Source organism: Melozone crissalis, unplaced genomic scaffold (assembly GCF_028551555.1).
Source record: "Melozone crissalis strain CALT ecotype California unplaced genomic scaffold, PUWL_Pcris_2 ptg000081l_1, whole genome shotgun sequence".
NCBI classification, from domain to species: Eukaryota; Metazoa; Chordata; class Aves; order Passeriformes; family Passerellidae; genus Melozone; species Melozone crissalis.
The window spans coordinates 6,505,304-6,520,952 of NW_026535858.1; the positions used below are offsets into that span (position 1 = coordinate 6,505,304).

Genomic DNA, 15,649 nt, shown 5'->3' on the forward strand with positions numbered 1-15,649 from the left:
AAGAAAGTCAGGGCCAGGCAAAAACACCACCACAGAGCAAAAGGACACGCTGGTCTGTGTTAGAAATTCTCCCAAGCCACAATTAACCCAGATTTTAATAAAATCTTTTGATCATTTCCAGCTGCATTTCTGCCTGCAGATTAAATTGGACATGTTCCCAGGTGGCTGTTCTAGCAGGTTTCTAAGCCCATTCAGCTCCATCTGCAGAAGGGAGGTTTAGACCAAGGATGAAATAAAGCTGAAATGCAGTGACTCAAGTTCCACTTTAACAGATGAGCACAGACCTTGTGTCCAAAGCAATGGGAACGGCAGCAGGTTTGAAGGAGCGGAGTCCCTGAGCTAATCTGAAATGTGAATCTTTGTCAGAGCTGGTCACACCCGAAACAAAGGTCAAAACTGTGTGAAAAATGTAGATTTGCTGCACTTCCATTTATGAATGTGTAATAAATGCCCAATGAGTGATAGGGGAGAAAAACAATACTTAAAAATATCCAGATAATTAGATATTGATTTTATATATATATATATATATATATATATCTTGTCACCACAAGTGCCCTTTATTACCACCCTGGCCCCAAGGGACTGCTCTGGTGGGAGGAAAAGTCCTGGCTGGGAGGTGTGCCCCACAAGGGATGGGGGAGCACAGCAGCCCTGTGGAAGCTGGTGTGACATCCCACTCACAAGGCAGATGGGAACCTCCCTCTGTGGATGAACACCAGGCTGGGCCTGATGGGGACACTGATGGGGACAGGGAGAGGCACCAGAGTGTGGCAGGGAGGGTCTGGCAGCGGTGTTTTGTGAAGGTGAATAAGGCACAGAACAGTGCCCATACACAGTCTGGGACAGAGGCATGAACATGGATGGTTTGCAGTGGAAAGGGAACAAGAAGGCACAGCCATGAGCGTTGCACAGCACATCTGGAGGAGCCACGTGCTACTCTGTGCTCCATGTACAACATGATCCACAGTGAGCTGGAGCAGGGAGAATGCACCTCTCTGGAGCTGTGCCCCTCAGGGTAGGGGAACTGCTCAGGGACAGGCACACTGCCCAGCTGCATGCAGGGACAGGCTCACCTGTCTGAGCCTTTTTTGGGTGCTGCACCCAGCTGTGAGCTGCTGGCATTGTTCCCAGCCCTGGCAGGGCAAGATCTGGCCCAGTATGGATGGGGAATGTTCTGATCCTAGGGGTGCAGTGCCCAGGCCAGTGCCAGCGGTGCTGGTCCTGGTCCCAGTGTAGTGTCCTGTGGTGATGCTGCCATTTGCAGCACACTGTAGTGCACCAGTCCCTTCCTGGCCCCGGCCCCAGAGGACTGGAGTAAAAAGCCGCAGGTCAGCACTGCTGAGCTGACTGCGCTGCCAGCACAGGGCTCTCAGTGGTGTCGCTGCCGGTCCCTGTGCAATGCACAGCCCAGCCTCAGGCAGATGTGCCGGCTCTGGCCTGGGTCCCAGCAGCGCAGTCACCCGGCCCTGCGCAGACCGTGCCAGCGCTGGCCGCGCTCCCAGGGCAGCGCAGTGCCCGGGGCCGTGCTGGCCATGCCAGCGCTGATGCCACCAGCGCAGAGACAGGCACCGGTCCCGACCTGGCAGGGCCCGCGATCGCGCTGGCACTGCCGCTGCCGGCCCCGTTCCCGGTCCCAGGGCGGGGCAGCGCCGTGCCGTTCCCGTTCCCTGTCCCGGGCCGAGTCCCACGCCAGGGCGCTGCTCCCCGGCGCGCTGCGGTGCCCGGCCGCGTGTGCCGCCCGCCGCCGCCCGGTGCCGCCTGACGGCGGAGGCGGGCCCGGGGCGGGCCCGGCCGGGCGGGGACGGCCCGCGGGTGATGTCAGGCTGATGCTGTCGGTGCGGCGCGCGGTGCATTGTGGGCGAATCCCGCCGCCCGCCGCGGCTCCGAGGGGGAGGATGCGCTCGGGGCCGGCCCGTCCTACAGCCGCAGCCGCAGCGCGCCGGGCCGGCGGCACCGCGCCCGACGAGCCGCACTGAAGGGCGTGGGGCATGCGCTGCCTGCGCCGGCCGCAGCGGGAGGCGCCGGCGGCGGCGGGGCCAGGTGAGCCGGGCCGCGCCGCGCCGCGGCGGGCACGGGAGGGGAAGGGAGGGACGGAGGGAGCGTCCCGCTGGCGGCCTGCGAGATGCGGGACCGGGGACCGCACCGGGCCGGGCCGTGCCGAGGCTGCGCGCTGCGCGCGAGGCACTGCGGGAGATGTAGTTTGCCGCCCCACCCGGCGCCTCCAGCCGAAGGGAGAGAGTCCCGCGCGCGGGACTCGGGTTCCCAGCGTGCCCGCGGGGCTGGGCGGGCCAGCGGCGGAGTGACGGCCCGGTGCCGCCAATGAGAAGATGGGCCGGGTGGGGCGAACCAACTGCCGAGAGGGGCGGTGGGGATGGGGGGGCGGCGTGCCGGCAGCTGCAGTGCAGGGGCGGACGCGGCCACCTCCTCGGCGGGGGGAGGCGGGACGGCCCGAGGTGAGGGCAGGGCAGGGCGGGGGCCCGGGCGGCGGCCGCCCCTCGGCACCGCTCCTGCCCGGCACGGGGGTCGCGGCGATGCCCGGGGCTGCCGCCGCGGGAGGGGCGGGCAGCGGCCTCGCTGCGCTCTGCACGGCAGGGGCGGGGGCGCCCCAAGCGCTGAGAGGCTCCGCCGGAGGGAGCGGCCCCGCCGGGCGGTACCGGGGACCGGCCGTGACGGTGTCGGGCGGGGGCCGAGGTGCGAAGGCAGCCACGGCCTTGCGGCGGGCCGGGCTCCGGGGAAAGCACGGAGGGTGTCGGCCGCCTCGGGAGTCCGGTGCCTCCCGGGGCTGGGCACGGCATCCTGCCCGGGGCCAGCGGTGCCTGTCCGGCCGCACGGGATAACCAGCCCCGGTCCCTGGAGGGCTCTATGGAGGGAGCGAGCGCTTCCTTCCGCCGCTGTACCCTGGGATAACTCCGTGGTGTGCGGGTTGCAGGCGGGAGGCTGAGAGTTTCTCCTTTTGGCGGGGTGCAAATGGTGCTCCTGTGTGCGTGGCCGTGTCTCCCGAAGCTTTGGGGCTCACCGTGTCCCGCTATGGGCTCGGTATTGCTGGCGGCGCCCAAGCTGACATTGCTGGATGTGCCCGTGGTCATTGTGCTGCTTTCCCTGCATTCCGCGAGAGGAGGGATCCGCTAACCTGGGTCTGACCCGCTGAGGACTCTCCAGATGAGCACCGTGACCTTGACGTGCATCGGGGATGTTACAGGGAGCCAGAATGCTGCACGGAGCGCTGAAATCACACTGGCACTCTGACAGCTCGAGTTCAAGCCCCACTGTGTGTTTTGAGGGGTGGGGACATCAATACCTGTTGGTATCAGCGGTTCAAACCAAACCTGTTCTGAATTTTCTTAGGCTTGATTGAGAGAAGGAAAGGTTTCCTAATTCTACCGTTTCACATGGATTTCTTGTAGTTTTCTTGTAGATTTCTTCTTTCATTTTCACTGAGAATGTTGCCTTTTAGCAATAAACTTCTCAGTGAGTCACAACAGAGATTTTCTGCCTAGGGACTTCCTACGAGTGGAATTTAGCTTCGTGTTGTGTTGTGCCACAGGGTGTGCTAATGCTGCCTCAGCTCGTAGGTGCTGTGCCTGTGCAGGTGCTCTGAGTAAAGAGCATCAGTTCTGTCTCACGAGTGTCAGTGTGTCACCACGTTTCAGTGTGCTGCCTTCTTCTGAGAGGATAAAGAGGGGCAGAATAGGAATGATGGGTTAATGTTCTGGCTTTCTTCCTTTTCGTGCCAGTGATCATCCAGCTCACAAGTAGCATCCTCCTCCTGGTGATATATAGGTGGAATCAGAAACTTTTGAGATGTGGTGCGCATGAATGTTGTATGTGGTATTCACTGCTGTTAGAAATAAAACACTGGAATCTCTTGTAGGACACTTTTATCACACCTCGGAGACACCTGCCTAACCTTTCTTTTTTTTTTTTTTGGAATAGTCCTCAAGGGAGAATCAGATCCCTATCAGTGCTCTTGGTCCTCCAGAAAGGAGTGTCTCTAGTGCTAGGAAATGTATTCCTTCAGCTCCCAGTGTTGGTGCTGATCAAGTGGTGCTCATGGCCCATGTGTGGATTTCCTTCCCTCTCCATCCCCAGTGTTTGTTGGTAAGGGCAGCAGGCAGCCTGCAGCTCCCCTCCACTGGAAGCAGTTGGCACTTGTTTTCCAAAGCAGGAATGATCAGCCAGATCCAGGAAGAGCCAAATCCATCTTTCTTCTCTATCTCCAGTGTGGGAATCCCTTCTTGCTGTTTCTTGCTCTCTCTTATTGAGAGATTGACTCATTGACTCATTACTTGATGGTTTGTACTCCTCTCACATGGGTCCTGCTGTGGGCTCATCTCTTCAACTGTGTCCTTTCGGTTTTTTGCCTGTGTGTGTATCAATGTACAGCATCCAGAAAACACTTCAGGAGCGGTTCCTCATCCTGGGAAGCTCCTGGGTTAGATTTGTTTGCCAAACTCCATAGTGACCTTCCAGTAACATTGATTCACTTTGAAAACAGAGCAGAGGACAGAAAATAGGTCCTTATGGAGGAATAGGTGTTTATAAAGTCTTCAAGGACTTCATAAACTTCCTTAATTTTTAAGGACATGTGGGCTTTGTTGGTATCTTCCACTTTGAGTATTGCAAGGCACAGTCTGAATATTTGCTGGAGCCATTGTGGAAGCATTTGCTAAAAAACTCTTTTAGCTCTGCTGGTTTACTGAGCAAGATACAGAGGGGACACAACCAGGGATTCCCTCCCCTTCTTCCATCAAAGATCACCAAAAAAAATTGGTATTCCTTTGAAACATCATGAAATCCCCTTAAATGTCATTGTGGGACACAGTCCCTTTGGAATAAATGTTGAGATTGCTTTGAGAGGGAGGAATAAGGAAGGCCAGCTGTGAGACCTCCCTCCCTAGTCCAGAGGAAGAGTGGGAGAAGCTGCTGGGTATTTGTTGAAACTTCAGGAATGAGAGGTGAGGGAGATGGTGTGGCTTTTACGTGGTGCATCTGAAAATTGAGACTCCCTTGCAGGTGAGAGTTTGCCCAGCTCTGAAGTGGACAGGGGCAATCCTTGTTGGTCAGACCAATCCATGGTCTTCTCCACAACAGAGATCCACTGTGGATCACAGTGTTGAGAGCCACAGCAGTTATCCCCAAAAATATGGAAAATAATCTAGCAATGGCAATGTGTCTTGGACATTAATGTATTGAGTGGTTTTTCACATGAACTTTTCTGCTTTTTTGGACACTGGTGGATACATCAATATATTGAAAGACTCAAAGGGGAAAATGTAAAACTGCCACAGTAGGTTTCTCATGGGATTCACAATCCCAATTCACAAAAAAATCCCTTGGTCCCTCTTGGTCTTACCCAGTCCCACAGTGTTTTCTGTTGGGCCTCTTCCTCTGCTCAAGAGCTGCATGCATGGGAAAGGATATTTTTTTTGTGGTTGAGAAGGAAGATGTTGACAGTGTGATGGACTGTAGAGCTAATCAAACAAGATGTGTTTGGAAACCCCTTCCTTTTGGTGTCAGGCTGTGTCATCTTTAATTTGGTGAGCAATATGAAAGGAACAAACTGGATACTCCTGGGCTGGCTCCAGCCAGATAGGTGCCATGGAGAGCAGAGAATGCCTGTGGGCACAGATTTCCTCTTAGGAGAATTGAGGCATCCCAGCCTTCAGAAAGAGATCTGGTGTCAGCTGAGGCAGATGGAAGTGGATTCCTCTCTGTCTGTGCAGCAGGAGATGCTGTCAGGCCCTCTGTCAGCCCAGGAGCTGCTGAGTGCAAAGCTTTGGTGGCCTCCCAGTCAGACAGGAAAAGACAAAGGGAGCCATTGATGTTTGGTGAAAAGGTTTTGATTTCAGGATCACTCAGCTGCTCAGGCCAAACCCCTGGATTGCTCCAGTCCTTTACCAGTGACCAAGAGATGATGCTCAAGGAAAGGCTGAGAAGATGGGCACACTGTGCTTGCCCTGGTCACAGCCCTGATCCCCTTGGGGGTGCAGGGTGCAGCTTTTCAGCCTTTTTGTTTGTTGGCCTGAGTCATTTTCCATGCACACAAGGTGTCACATGTGTGCTAAGAGCACTCTGTCGTGAGACCTACTCTGCATTCCTATGTGTTTTCCTCTCTTTTAGCCAGTTATTAGTTTTAGAGAAACTTTAGTTTTATCCTGGAACATCCTCATTTCCAAGGCCTGTGGCCTGAGACCACACATGTGGTTGTTGAGTCTTCCTAATAGCACCTCACCTATCCTAACACATCTATAAATCAGGGCTTCTCCCTCCTGCCTGCCACTTAGTTTAATTTTTAATCTTCAGTTTTCTAAACATGTCTGTTGTGGAAGACTGATTTTCCAGATCCTCTGCAGAGCTCTTCAAAACAAGCAGCAGCCAAAAATCCTAGATATCTTCTTTCTGATATTTCCTTAAGTCTTTCTGTTTCTTATCTGCCCATCATTTAGCAGACTGGCTGGGTGGCCTCTCATCACATATGGGTAGAAAATATCCAGAAGAATTTACTTAACCTGTTCTACATCATCAGGAAAAAACATCATCACTTGAAATCATTTGTACTGTTTTCTTCTTTTGCACACGTCTTCTATTCTAAAAACCTTCTGCTGGCCCAGTAAGTCAGAATTAAAACAAAGTGGAAGTTGCATTGGCCAAAGATTTTCGTTCTTTTTATTTTTTTTTTTTTTAAGGTGATACATTTCTCTTCAACAAAGTGGAATTATTTGTAAGTTATATTTAAAATTTCATCTTTGTAATATAGTCTGATGTGCATGAGGAGACTGAAGTTCCCCATTGCCTCCTGTTTCCTAAAGGCACAGGCCATCTGTTCTCACATGGCAAATCACTGTTGCTGCTGTATTCTGGTCTGATGGGGCAGCTTTACTATTACATTTTTTCCCTTTAGCCTTGACACAAAATTATTTCTTTACCTCCTGTGAGACTGTCTGTTTATTTTGTAGTGTGTAGTGCTCTTTCTCTCCTGGAATGACCTGGCCTTTTTTCTGTGTACCTTTTCCATGGAGCACTGGAGAATGTGCCTGGGTAGCAAGAATGAATCCATTCCTCCTTGTTCCCTACCACACCTCTGAAACCTGTTGCATCTCTTTGGTTTTTTGAGTTCCATTTAAATACCTTGTAATCCTGAAACTCCTCTTTCTCTGTGTGTGTGTGTGTGATGTTTCTTCTGAAATTCAGCCCATTTTTTCCCTGAACTTGTAGCTCTTGGTGAGAATCTGCCTCCCAGACAGAGGGAGAATCTGCCACTCCTATCCCAGACTGATCTGTAGCTTCTTGACATGCAGCTTAAATTCTTGGTACTGTTGGTATTTGTTCTCTTGGTACCTGTTCTGCTCACTGAAACAAGGGCATGGTGTAGCTGTCCAACACTTTCACCTTCACAGAAGAGGCATCAGCACAGTGCTTCTCTTGATTGGACACTCTAATAAATTGTCTGGCTTGTTTCCCTCATTTCATGAAAGTTGCTTGTTTGCTTCCTGCAGCACCTCAGCCAGAGAATAGAAGTCACCTTTGTGGTGACATTGTGTTAGGAAGCTTAGACTTTGTGGTCTGGTTATGTCTTGAATTATTCAAACAGAATCAAGCTGCATCAGACTTCTAAAATTTACTAGTTTAGCAGTTGTGCAAGTAATTTATTGAAAGCGGTTTCTTTAAATTTTGTTATTTTTGGGGAAAAACAAAGGTTAGCCTCAGGCAGAGTTACTCCAGTAACTCCAGAGTTGCTGTTTTTAAGCAGAAGGGACTGAATCTTGTCATTTCACAGAAGGCCAAGAGCTTCCTGCTGTGGAGACAAGCACAGAGCACAGCTTGACTGGAGCTGAAATGGATCTGAGGTCTGCTCCTCTTGCATTTGACTGACCCTACAGTGAACCAATTCAGGAAGCTCTGAGCCAAGGAAATGCTCTTATTTATTAGGAAGAGGAAGAATTTTTCTGCTAGTACAGGTCCCTGAACCCATGGTGGCCCGTGGTGGAATCCTACATACAAGAGTTCAGAGCTGGGAGGAGACAGGGGAACTGCTTGTCTTCATTTCAGGCAGATTTTTAGATTGGTTAATTAGGAACCTGAAGGTATGGATCCAGCATTGGGGTCTGTAAGATTTATGGGATAGTGTAGATAATATGGTGTAACAGCACTCACCTTTCATTCATTAGTGTCTAAGCACCCAAAATGTGGTTTTTGGGTGGGTGTTGGGTTTTTTGGGTTTTGGCGTTGGTTTTTTTTTTTGTGTTTCTGCTTTTAGTAAAATTGGTAGTGACTAAAGCATGCCTTCTTAGAGGTGCCCAGCCTTGGTCTGAAAAGAGAATCCACCCTCTTTCTTGTTCCAGATCCTGCCCTTAAGGAAAACCCCCATGAAAAACTAATTTGCAGTTGTCGTGTTTCAGCTTCTAGCAGAAGGTGGGCTTGAATGTCAGAGCCCTCCAGTTTTTTAAATTTTCATAATAGAGAAGTACTTCTCCACTACATTCCCTTTTTTGGGGGTGGGTTTCTTTGGGCTAAGTTCCATGCATTTTAGAGAGTTTAGTTTTCAGGTGGAAGGCACTTTGCAGCCTTTTTTTCTGATACAGGATTTTTAGTAGTCGTGAGGCACTGGACTCTACCAGTCTCTACTGTCTCTCACCAGTAGGCAAGGACAGAATTACCTCCCTTTTTTTGTGCTTTTCTCTGTAGCAGTGCTCTGCTCTGTGTGCATGACCTCTATGGCTTGTTCACAGATGTCTAACCATGAGTTTGGTTGTATTAAGAAGCATTTTGTTGAAAATGCACTTTTTTCTTTCTGCTCTTCCCCATTTCTATGGAGAAATAAGGAGTGGTTGCATCTCAAGCAGAGACAAGGTTTATGGGGCTTTGCCCATTGAACAGGACAAAAAAGAAAATGTAAAAGGTGGCAATGCAAAGGGCAGGTAGTCAAGTAGTTTGTCACTCTTGTGACAATTATCTGGGGGAAATGACAGGAGCCATTTGGTTTCCAGGGCTCAGAGCTATCTGGTTGCATAGGTCCTGCAGCCTCTTTTCAAGTCTGGTGGCAGCTCAGAAGCTGGTATTTCTGATGTGCTTGTTGCTTCTTTTGCAAAACACATTTTCTTTAACCTGGCTGCCTGTGTTTCTGATTGGGATGAGATTATATACATTTTTTCCCCCTTCCAAACATCCCAGGCTGGACTTGAACCAGTAATTGTTCTGTCTGTGGAGTATTTATTATTAGAAGCATTCACCAGGAGCCAGCTTACTCTGGCAAGCTGAACACAGAATGCACAATTACTCATTTCAGGTTGAGATAGATTTGAAGAATTGCTATGAGCATTGACCAAGTCACGTACAAAATTTACTTTTCCTGTACTTTCCTACAGCTATGAATAGAAAATCATTTTTACATTAAAAGATGGTGTAAGGTTTATGATGCTTTTTCATAGAAACAAGTTCTGACCATATTAGTTCTGTAACAGGAAATTCTCAGAATCCAGTTACTTGGCATAGCACTGAAAAGTTAAGGATCAAAGAATAAATGTGGTTTGTGTCAATGAATTGGTCCAGAAGAACACATATTAAAGTTTTGTTGGGGGTTTTACTGGTGTGGTTTTGATTTTGTATTGGGAGTTTTGTTGGGTTTTCGGTTTTTTTCAGTGCAAAATCTGATAGCAGAAGGAGAAGGCATAGAGCTCAGTGATAGAGCTGCTTAACTGCACAGATAGGAAAACTCCTGGATGGGAAGCAATTGTTTGCATGTTCTGGGAGAGTGCAGGCAGGTACTGACAGCTGAGAACTAGATGGCATTCTCAGCACACGTGGAAATGGCTTTTACAGAGGCAGTCCTGACCAGCTTGTAGAACTCTCCACAATCCTGGTATTCCTTGTTCCTTGGAAACTGACTCACACAGCAGTGCAGAAAGGAATGAAACAGACCACTCCTGCAAGTACAAGAATTTTTGTGTCTTTTACTAGGATGTTCTTGGATAGAAAATACCACCCTGGAAGCAGTGCACAGACTGTGAGGGTGCAGTATCCCAGGGATTCCCTTGTTGGAGACTCTTCTCAGAGGCACCAGCCTGAGCTGTTCCATCATTGCTGCACTGTCAGGACCCAGAACATTCCTCTGGCTGCCCTGGGTGATTTGGGACCCTGGCAGGGAGTCAAAGACACCTGTGCCTTCGATTTTAGCCCACGGAAACAATTACCAGCTTTGGGTGAAAATTTACAAGCCACAGAAATTTAAGTAGAATGATAGCTAATTTGTCACAAAGTGAAAAAGTAGAATTTTAGAGTTTTAAAATGGGGGTTCAAGAAGCAAAATAGAAGAATCTAGGCATATCCTGTCCTTCTCCTTCTTCTCATCCTTCATCTTCTGCTGGGATGGTGACACTTTTTGATTGGTTCAGAGTAGAGACAGACAGTCTGACATAGGTGATAGATATTAGAAAATTATTGTAAGTAAAATACACATAATTCGTAATACATAAAAATTAACACCACCCCAAAGGCAAACACTGTGCCACAACCCAACCTGCCAGACAAATCTCAGCAAGTCAGAAAAAGAATATAATAAATAAGAAAAAATAAACAACCTTGAAAAGCAGAACCGACAAATCTTGACTTCTTCTTTGGTTGTGGGGCTGGGAAAAAAACCCAACTTTCTAATACCTGGGGGTCATCTCAACCACAAAAACCCAAAACTGCACCAACTATTTGCAAAGGAAAATGACATCTGTGTGGAGTCTTGGTGTGCTTTTGGGTTGGGTCATGCAGCAAGAGTCTCATGGAAAGAGTGGAGCTTTCCATATCAGCAGGGAAAGGTGTGTAGTGGAGGGGAAATATGCAATTTGCTAGAATCAGTACAGTTACCTGCAGAAATTGCTGTGATGCATTCCCACCCCACAAAAGAGGCACTGTGGGAATCTGTAGGAATTACAGGGCAGCTGTAAAGGCTGTGGCCAGGCAGCCTCTGGGACAAGGTGCTGTTGTGGCACTGACCAGAGGCAAAGGCCAAATCTGACAGACTCCAGGACTATGTATAAGAAGGACTGCTCAACAGAAGAGGAGGGACAGTGGGGAAACTGGGAAGCAACCCAAAATGGTGATGGAGCAGGGACAATTGAGGTAAAACTGATTCTGCCAAAGAAATATTTAATCACACTGGCTGGATGGTTTCATGAAAAAGCCCCAGGGGGAACAGAGGCAATAGTTAACCAAGTACAAGAGGCATGGATGGCTCCAGAGAATCACAAACTCTCTTTGGAAGGTTTTTAGCAAACAGGAACTTAAATCCCAGTGGTGTCCAGGATGTCCTGGATGCATGTGAACACTTGATCCAGTATGGTTTTTTTATGCACAGAGTTCAAAGAGCAAAGTGTGCTCAGTAATATCCATCACTCCCCCTGAAGTGCTGGTACATCATATACAGCCTGGAAGTGAAGTGTTTATTAAGGCATTCCTTAGGAAATCCAAATTAGAACCTGTGCAGGAAGGTCCATGTACTGTTTTATTGTGTTCCTAGTTTGCTTTAAAGATTTAAGGAAAATTGAATATGCCATTCTCACATCAAACAAGCAGTGATGATCAACCAGTTGATAAATGTCTGGCTTCTGAGAATCCCTCATGATTTTTGTATTGGGGATCACTTAAGTATTTGTGCACAGGAATCTATAACCTTGGACTCTACCCTGTGGTAATCCTGTTAGTTTCAATTCTGTTAAGTTTGTTATTTGTAATAATGTTGTAGGACATTACTACAAATAAGGACACTTATTCAACACCTCAAAATTGTTTTCTTTTTCCTTTTACTATGCTAGCAGGTGAGTTTAATTGAGATAAAGGAAGAACTGTTGAGGAACACACCTGGTGCAGGTAGCTGGGTGTGGGAGCTGCAGGTTGTGCCCTGGGTGGCAGGAAATGTCTGGAGGCCCAGGCAAGGAGCCATGAAATGGTGCCACCCCTTTGCCAAAGAAAGGACATAGGGACATGTAGAGCTGGCTGGTTCATCCAGAGACTGTGGAGCCCAAATAAAACAGGAGAAGACTCCAGACCAAATATCCCCATTTACCAAGCAGTGTGTGCAAGGGACACCAAAAGCAAAAGAGGAACACAGCTTGTGAGGGCACAAAAGTCCAGTGGTGCCAGTGTGACTCCCAGAGTGGTTCCTGAATGCTCAAATATTAAAATTCCATTAGCCAGCTGTCTGCAAACTAAAAAGGGATGAGACAGAAGACCAGAGAATGAAACTGGAGATTTGCAGGCAGCAGAGGAGGGATGAACCTGCTTCCTTGAGCATGCTCCAACTTGGGGGAAGAGTTCCATACAAAAATGGGAAAATGGGCTGTAGAAGGATGGTTTAAGTGACTAACAGTTGGCATGATTTGTCATGGTTTTGTCAGTCCCAGGAAACCTCTTCTGTGTAATAACAAATAGAATATCTGTTGTGATCAGCATTGGGCTTGAAGACTGAAAAAAATTTGTCCCATTTGGTGTCACTTAGTCTGATGTGACATCAGTGCAGCAAGTGGCAGTTGCCCCACTTATGCTAATTTTTATGATGAAACTGCTTGGTAATATGAAGTCTACATGGCAAATCTATAAATAGATGAATTTTCCTAGGAAAATACTCTGTCTCCCAGAATTTGAATCAAATGATGACATCTGTCATCAGGAACTCAGTGTTATGTTCCTAACCTCTAAAGAACTTTTTGGCAAGTTTATTTAATAATTGATGGTTTTTGGTGACTGCATCTGTCATAAAAATTTTTGAATGGGTGAGATGAACACAGCTTTTTCTGGAATGGAGGTTTAAAATGTTTGATCTTAGGCAGTGGGCCCTTTAATAACCTGATATAAAAGGTTATAATAAGACCATTGAGCAGCAGATGTTATCAGTTTGCTGTGTGCCTGAGTGGTTTATTCAAGATAAAATCTGTTCTTCAAGAATAAGGGCTTGAGGAAGGTCCACTCTGAAAACTGACTTGGAATGGCCACATTTGATGGAAGGTGAATAACAAGCTCTGCACAAAATCAGAGAGAAGGGACAGGACATGCCTGATGGGACATTCTGCATGACCTCAGGGTCTGGTCACACTCTGCTCCAGGATCAGGGGATGACAACATACCCTTGTGGGTCAGGTGTAGGTTGAGTCTGATATCATAAGTACAACCTATGTTTAGTTCTTGCTTTTATTCAGATATATTTGTTTTGGCTGCCAGCAGACTACTCAAGCTTTTCAGTAGTGATTTATATTGATTTTGCAGGTACAGATACTTAAGCTGCAGTTAAATGTTCATTGTAAGCAAACCATAATGCTTGCCTGTTAAATTAGTGGAGGTTGAGCTGGTTATGATATCAGAGGGATTTCCTGGAGCTGGATTTAATATTCTGCTTCTTTCAGATTTGGAGAAACTCTATCAAGGAGATTGGTGGAAGATAATAACAGACTTTCCTTTCAAATTGTCCTGCTCCCCATTGTTTTGCTTTTACTGCTGAGATGTATTTGGGGAGGATTAGGATCACATAAACCCCTGGCAGTGTGGGTGTGCTTATCTGCTGTGTGTTCCTAATGATTTGTTGTCATAATTACCTGTGCTGATTCTCCTGCAGATATAGGTGGGTTTGGCACAGAAATTACTGGTGTGTCTGCCTGCTCTGTAATGTGTGTGAATGCAGTCTCTGGCAGTGTGGTGGTGTTTGTTTGGGGGTTTTGTTTGATTTCCTCTGGTCCTGTGCTGTTGCTTTCACTGTGCAGGCAGTCATAATTCAGTTGGCTGTGCAACTGGGTAGCCATAATAATGCTGCCAAGGTGCATCTGTTACTGTGTTTAATATGTATGTTCTGCTCAGTGCAGCCTCGTGTTAGCAGAGAATCTGGACCTTGATTGATTGCAGTCTGTCTTGATTGCAGCTTTTTTTGTTGTTTGTTTGTTTTTCCCAGTTACTCCTTAATGGCCATAAACCGTTCAAAGATGAAAAATAGCCCCAGCATCTTGCAACCTCACCTTTAGATGTTTTGATTGTTACAGAAGTGAAATGCTGTGAACATCAAGTCCAGAATTTCTCAGGTTAGTGCCATTCCCTGCCTATGAGAAGAATATGTCCCAGAGGAGGCTTTGGGCTGCAGCTGGTAGAATTTGAGCCTGCTCTCTGAGCAGGGTTTGCTGCAGCAGGGGCAGGCAGTGAAGGGAGATCTCTTCAAGGAATAATTCAGAACCTTATGAGCTCCTGCTGTCACACCTACCCTAGCAGTGAATGGCTTGTTTTTCATTGCTGTTTCAAGTTCAGCAGGGAGTATGGTGCATTCCAGAGCTGAGGGGCTGTCAGTCCAGTGCACTGTATTTTTTTTAAATCAACTTATTTTCCTGCACTGTTACACACATTCCTACCCTGATAACAGAATGCTACTGCATGGTACAAAGGTGTAAGGGCTTTTTTGTTTGTTTCAATGTGAGTGATTTCATTTTTATGGTCGGTATTGGAAGGAGATGATGTTGGAAAACAGTGAGGGACACTGAGCCCATGCAGCTACTGCTGTCATTAACTGAGCCCTAGTGCTGCTAAGAACTTGGAAACTCCACTGGTTTTTGTTTTCTTACATCCAAGCATTCTCAGTCCTACTTGTTATATTCTCATCTTATTCCCCAGCCCATCTGTTTCATTCATGTCCATATTGGGAACAGCTAAATTATGTTTAAATTCTACTTACAACTGTTTTTTGGTTGTTCCTCTCATGCATGTGTTGGACAGGGAGATTGACCTGATTTCTAGACTGCAGTTTATTGGGCTACTTCTCTTGGTTTTGCAGTTATCCAACTTTGTCTCACACACAAAAAAAGCTGTAGTTTACATGAACATTCCACAACACCTCTGGGATCCACTCTTAGGATGGATCATGCTCCTGAGCTGGTTCATGATGGAGAATTTGATCAAGTAAAGAGGGTCATGGGTTACAGCAGTCTAAATTGTTCTAATTTGTCGACTTCCAGAGGTAAGGATGTGTCCTGAAATGAAGTGGGATATTGCAATTCCTCCACAGTGAGATTAAGACCCTTAGTAAGGTGGTGAGAGACAGAATTCCATGGCTTTGTGCTGCTCTTTAATAACCACCTCATGTCTGATGAGTTTTGAGCTTGATGTGAGTGGGTTGTGTTTTGAGCACTCCAACTGTGATATACTGGGACTGAAGCAAGCCAACATAGGAAAGATCTCATATATTCATTAGGAATTCCTACAGGGTGTGCTTGGTATTTATAGGTTTAATTTTAAGAACGCTATAATCCTGTAAAATTAGGAAATATTTTTATTCCAATAAAGCTGTTTAAAATTTTGCCGGTATAAAAGACAACCTTGTAAAGATGTATAGATTGTGTATATGAGATTTCTTCCCATTGATTCTTTATTTTTTGTTCTCTGGCCACCTTGAAGAGCTAGAGAAGACATATATATTATATATACACTCCTGCTGAAAATACACTCCTCACCAAAACACAAGTCAGGCCGTAGTGAGTCCTACCACAGGTCCATCTAGGCCAGTATCCTGATCTGAGTTGGCTGGGAATGGGTATCTAGGATAGAGAATAAAAGCTGGAAAGGCATGTAAAATGACTCCTCAGACTGCTCTTGCCACTTTCAGTATACTGGTGAACATGGGGTTTTTGCA

General features: G+C 47.4%; 1 protein-coding gene across 3 annotated transcripts in view; it reads left to right on the forward strand.

The window, feature by feature from the left end:
- Positions 1-1,962: 1,962 nt before the first annotated feature.
- TTBK1 (tau tubulin kinase 1) overlaps positions 1,963-15,649 on the forward strand; it is a 100,457-nt gene continuing 86,770 nt past the window's right edge. Inside the window, exons 1-2 of one of the 3 annotated variants that reach the window (XM_054290516.1) lie at positions 1,979-2,043; positions 13,928-14,054. The gene's annotated coding sequence lies outside the window, so the exon portion shown is untranslated. Of the gene's footprint in view, positions 2,044-2,405; positions 2,457-13,927; positions 14,055-15,649 lie in introns of those variants that run through there. The other 2 variants (XM_054290517.1, XM_054290518.1) reach the window with 2 other exon arrangements.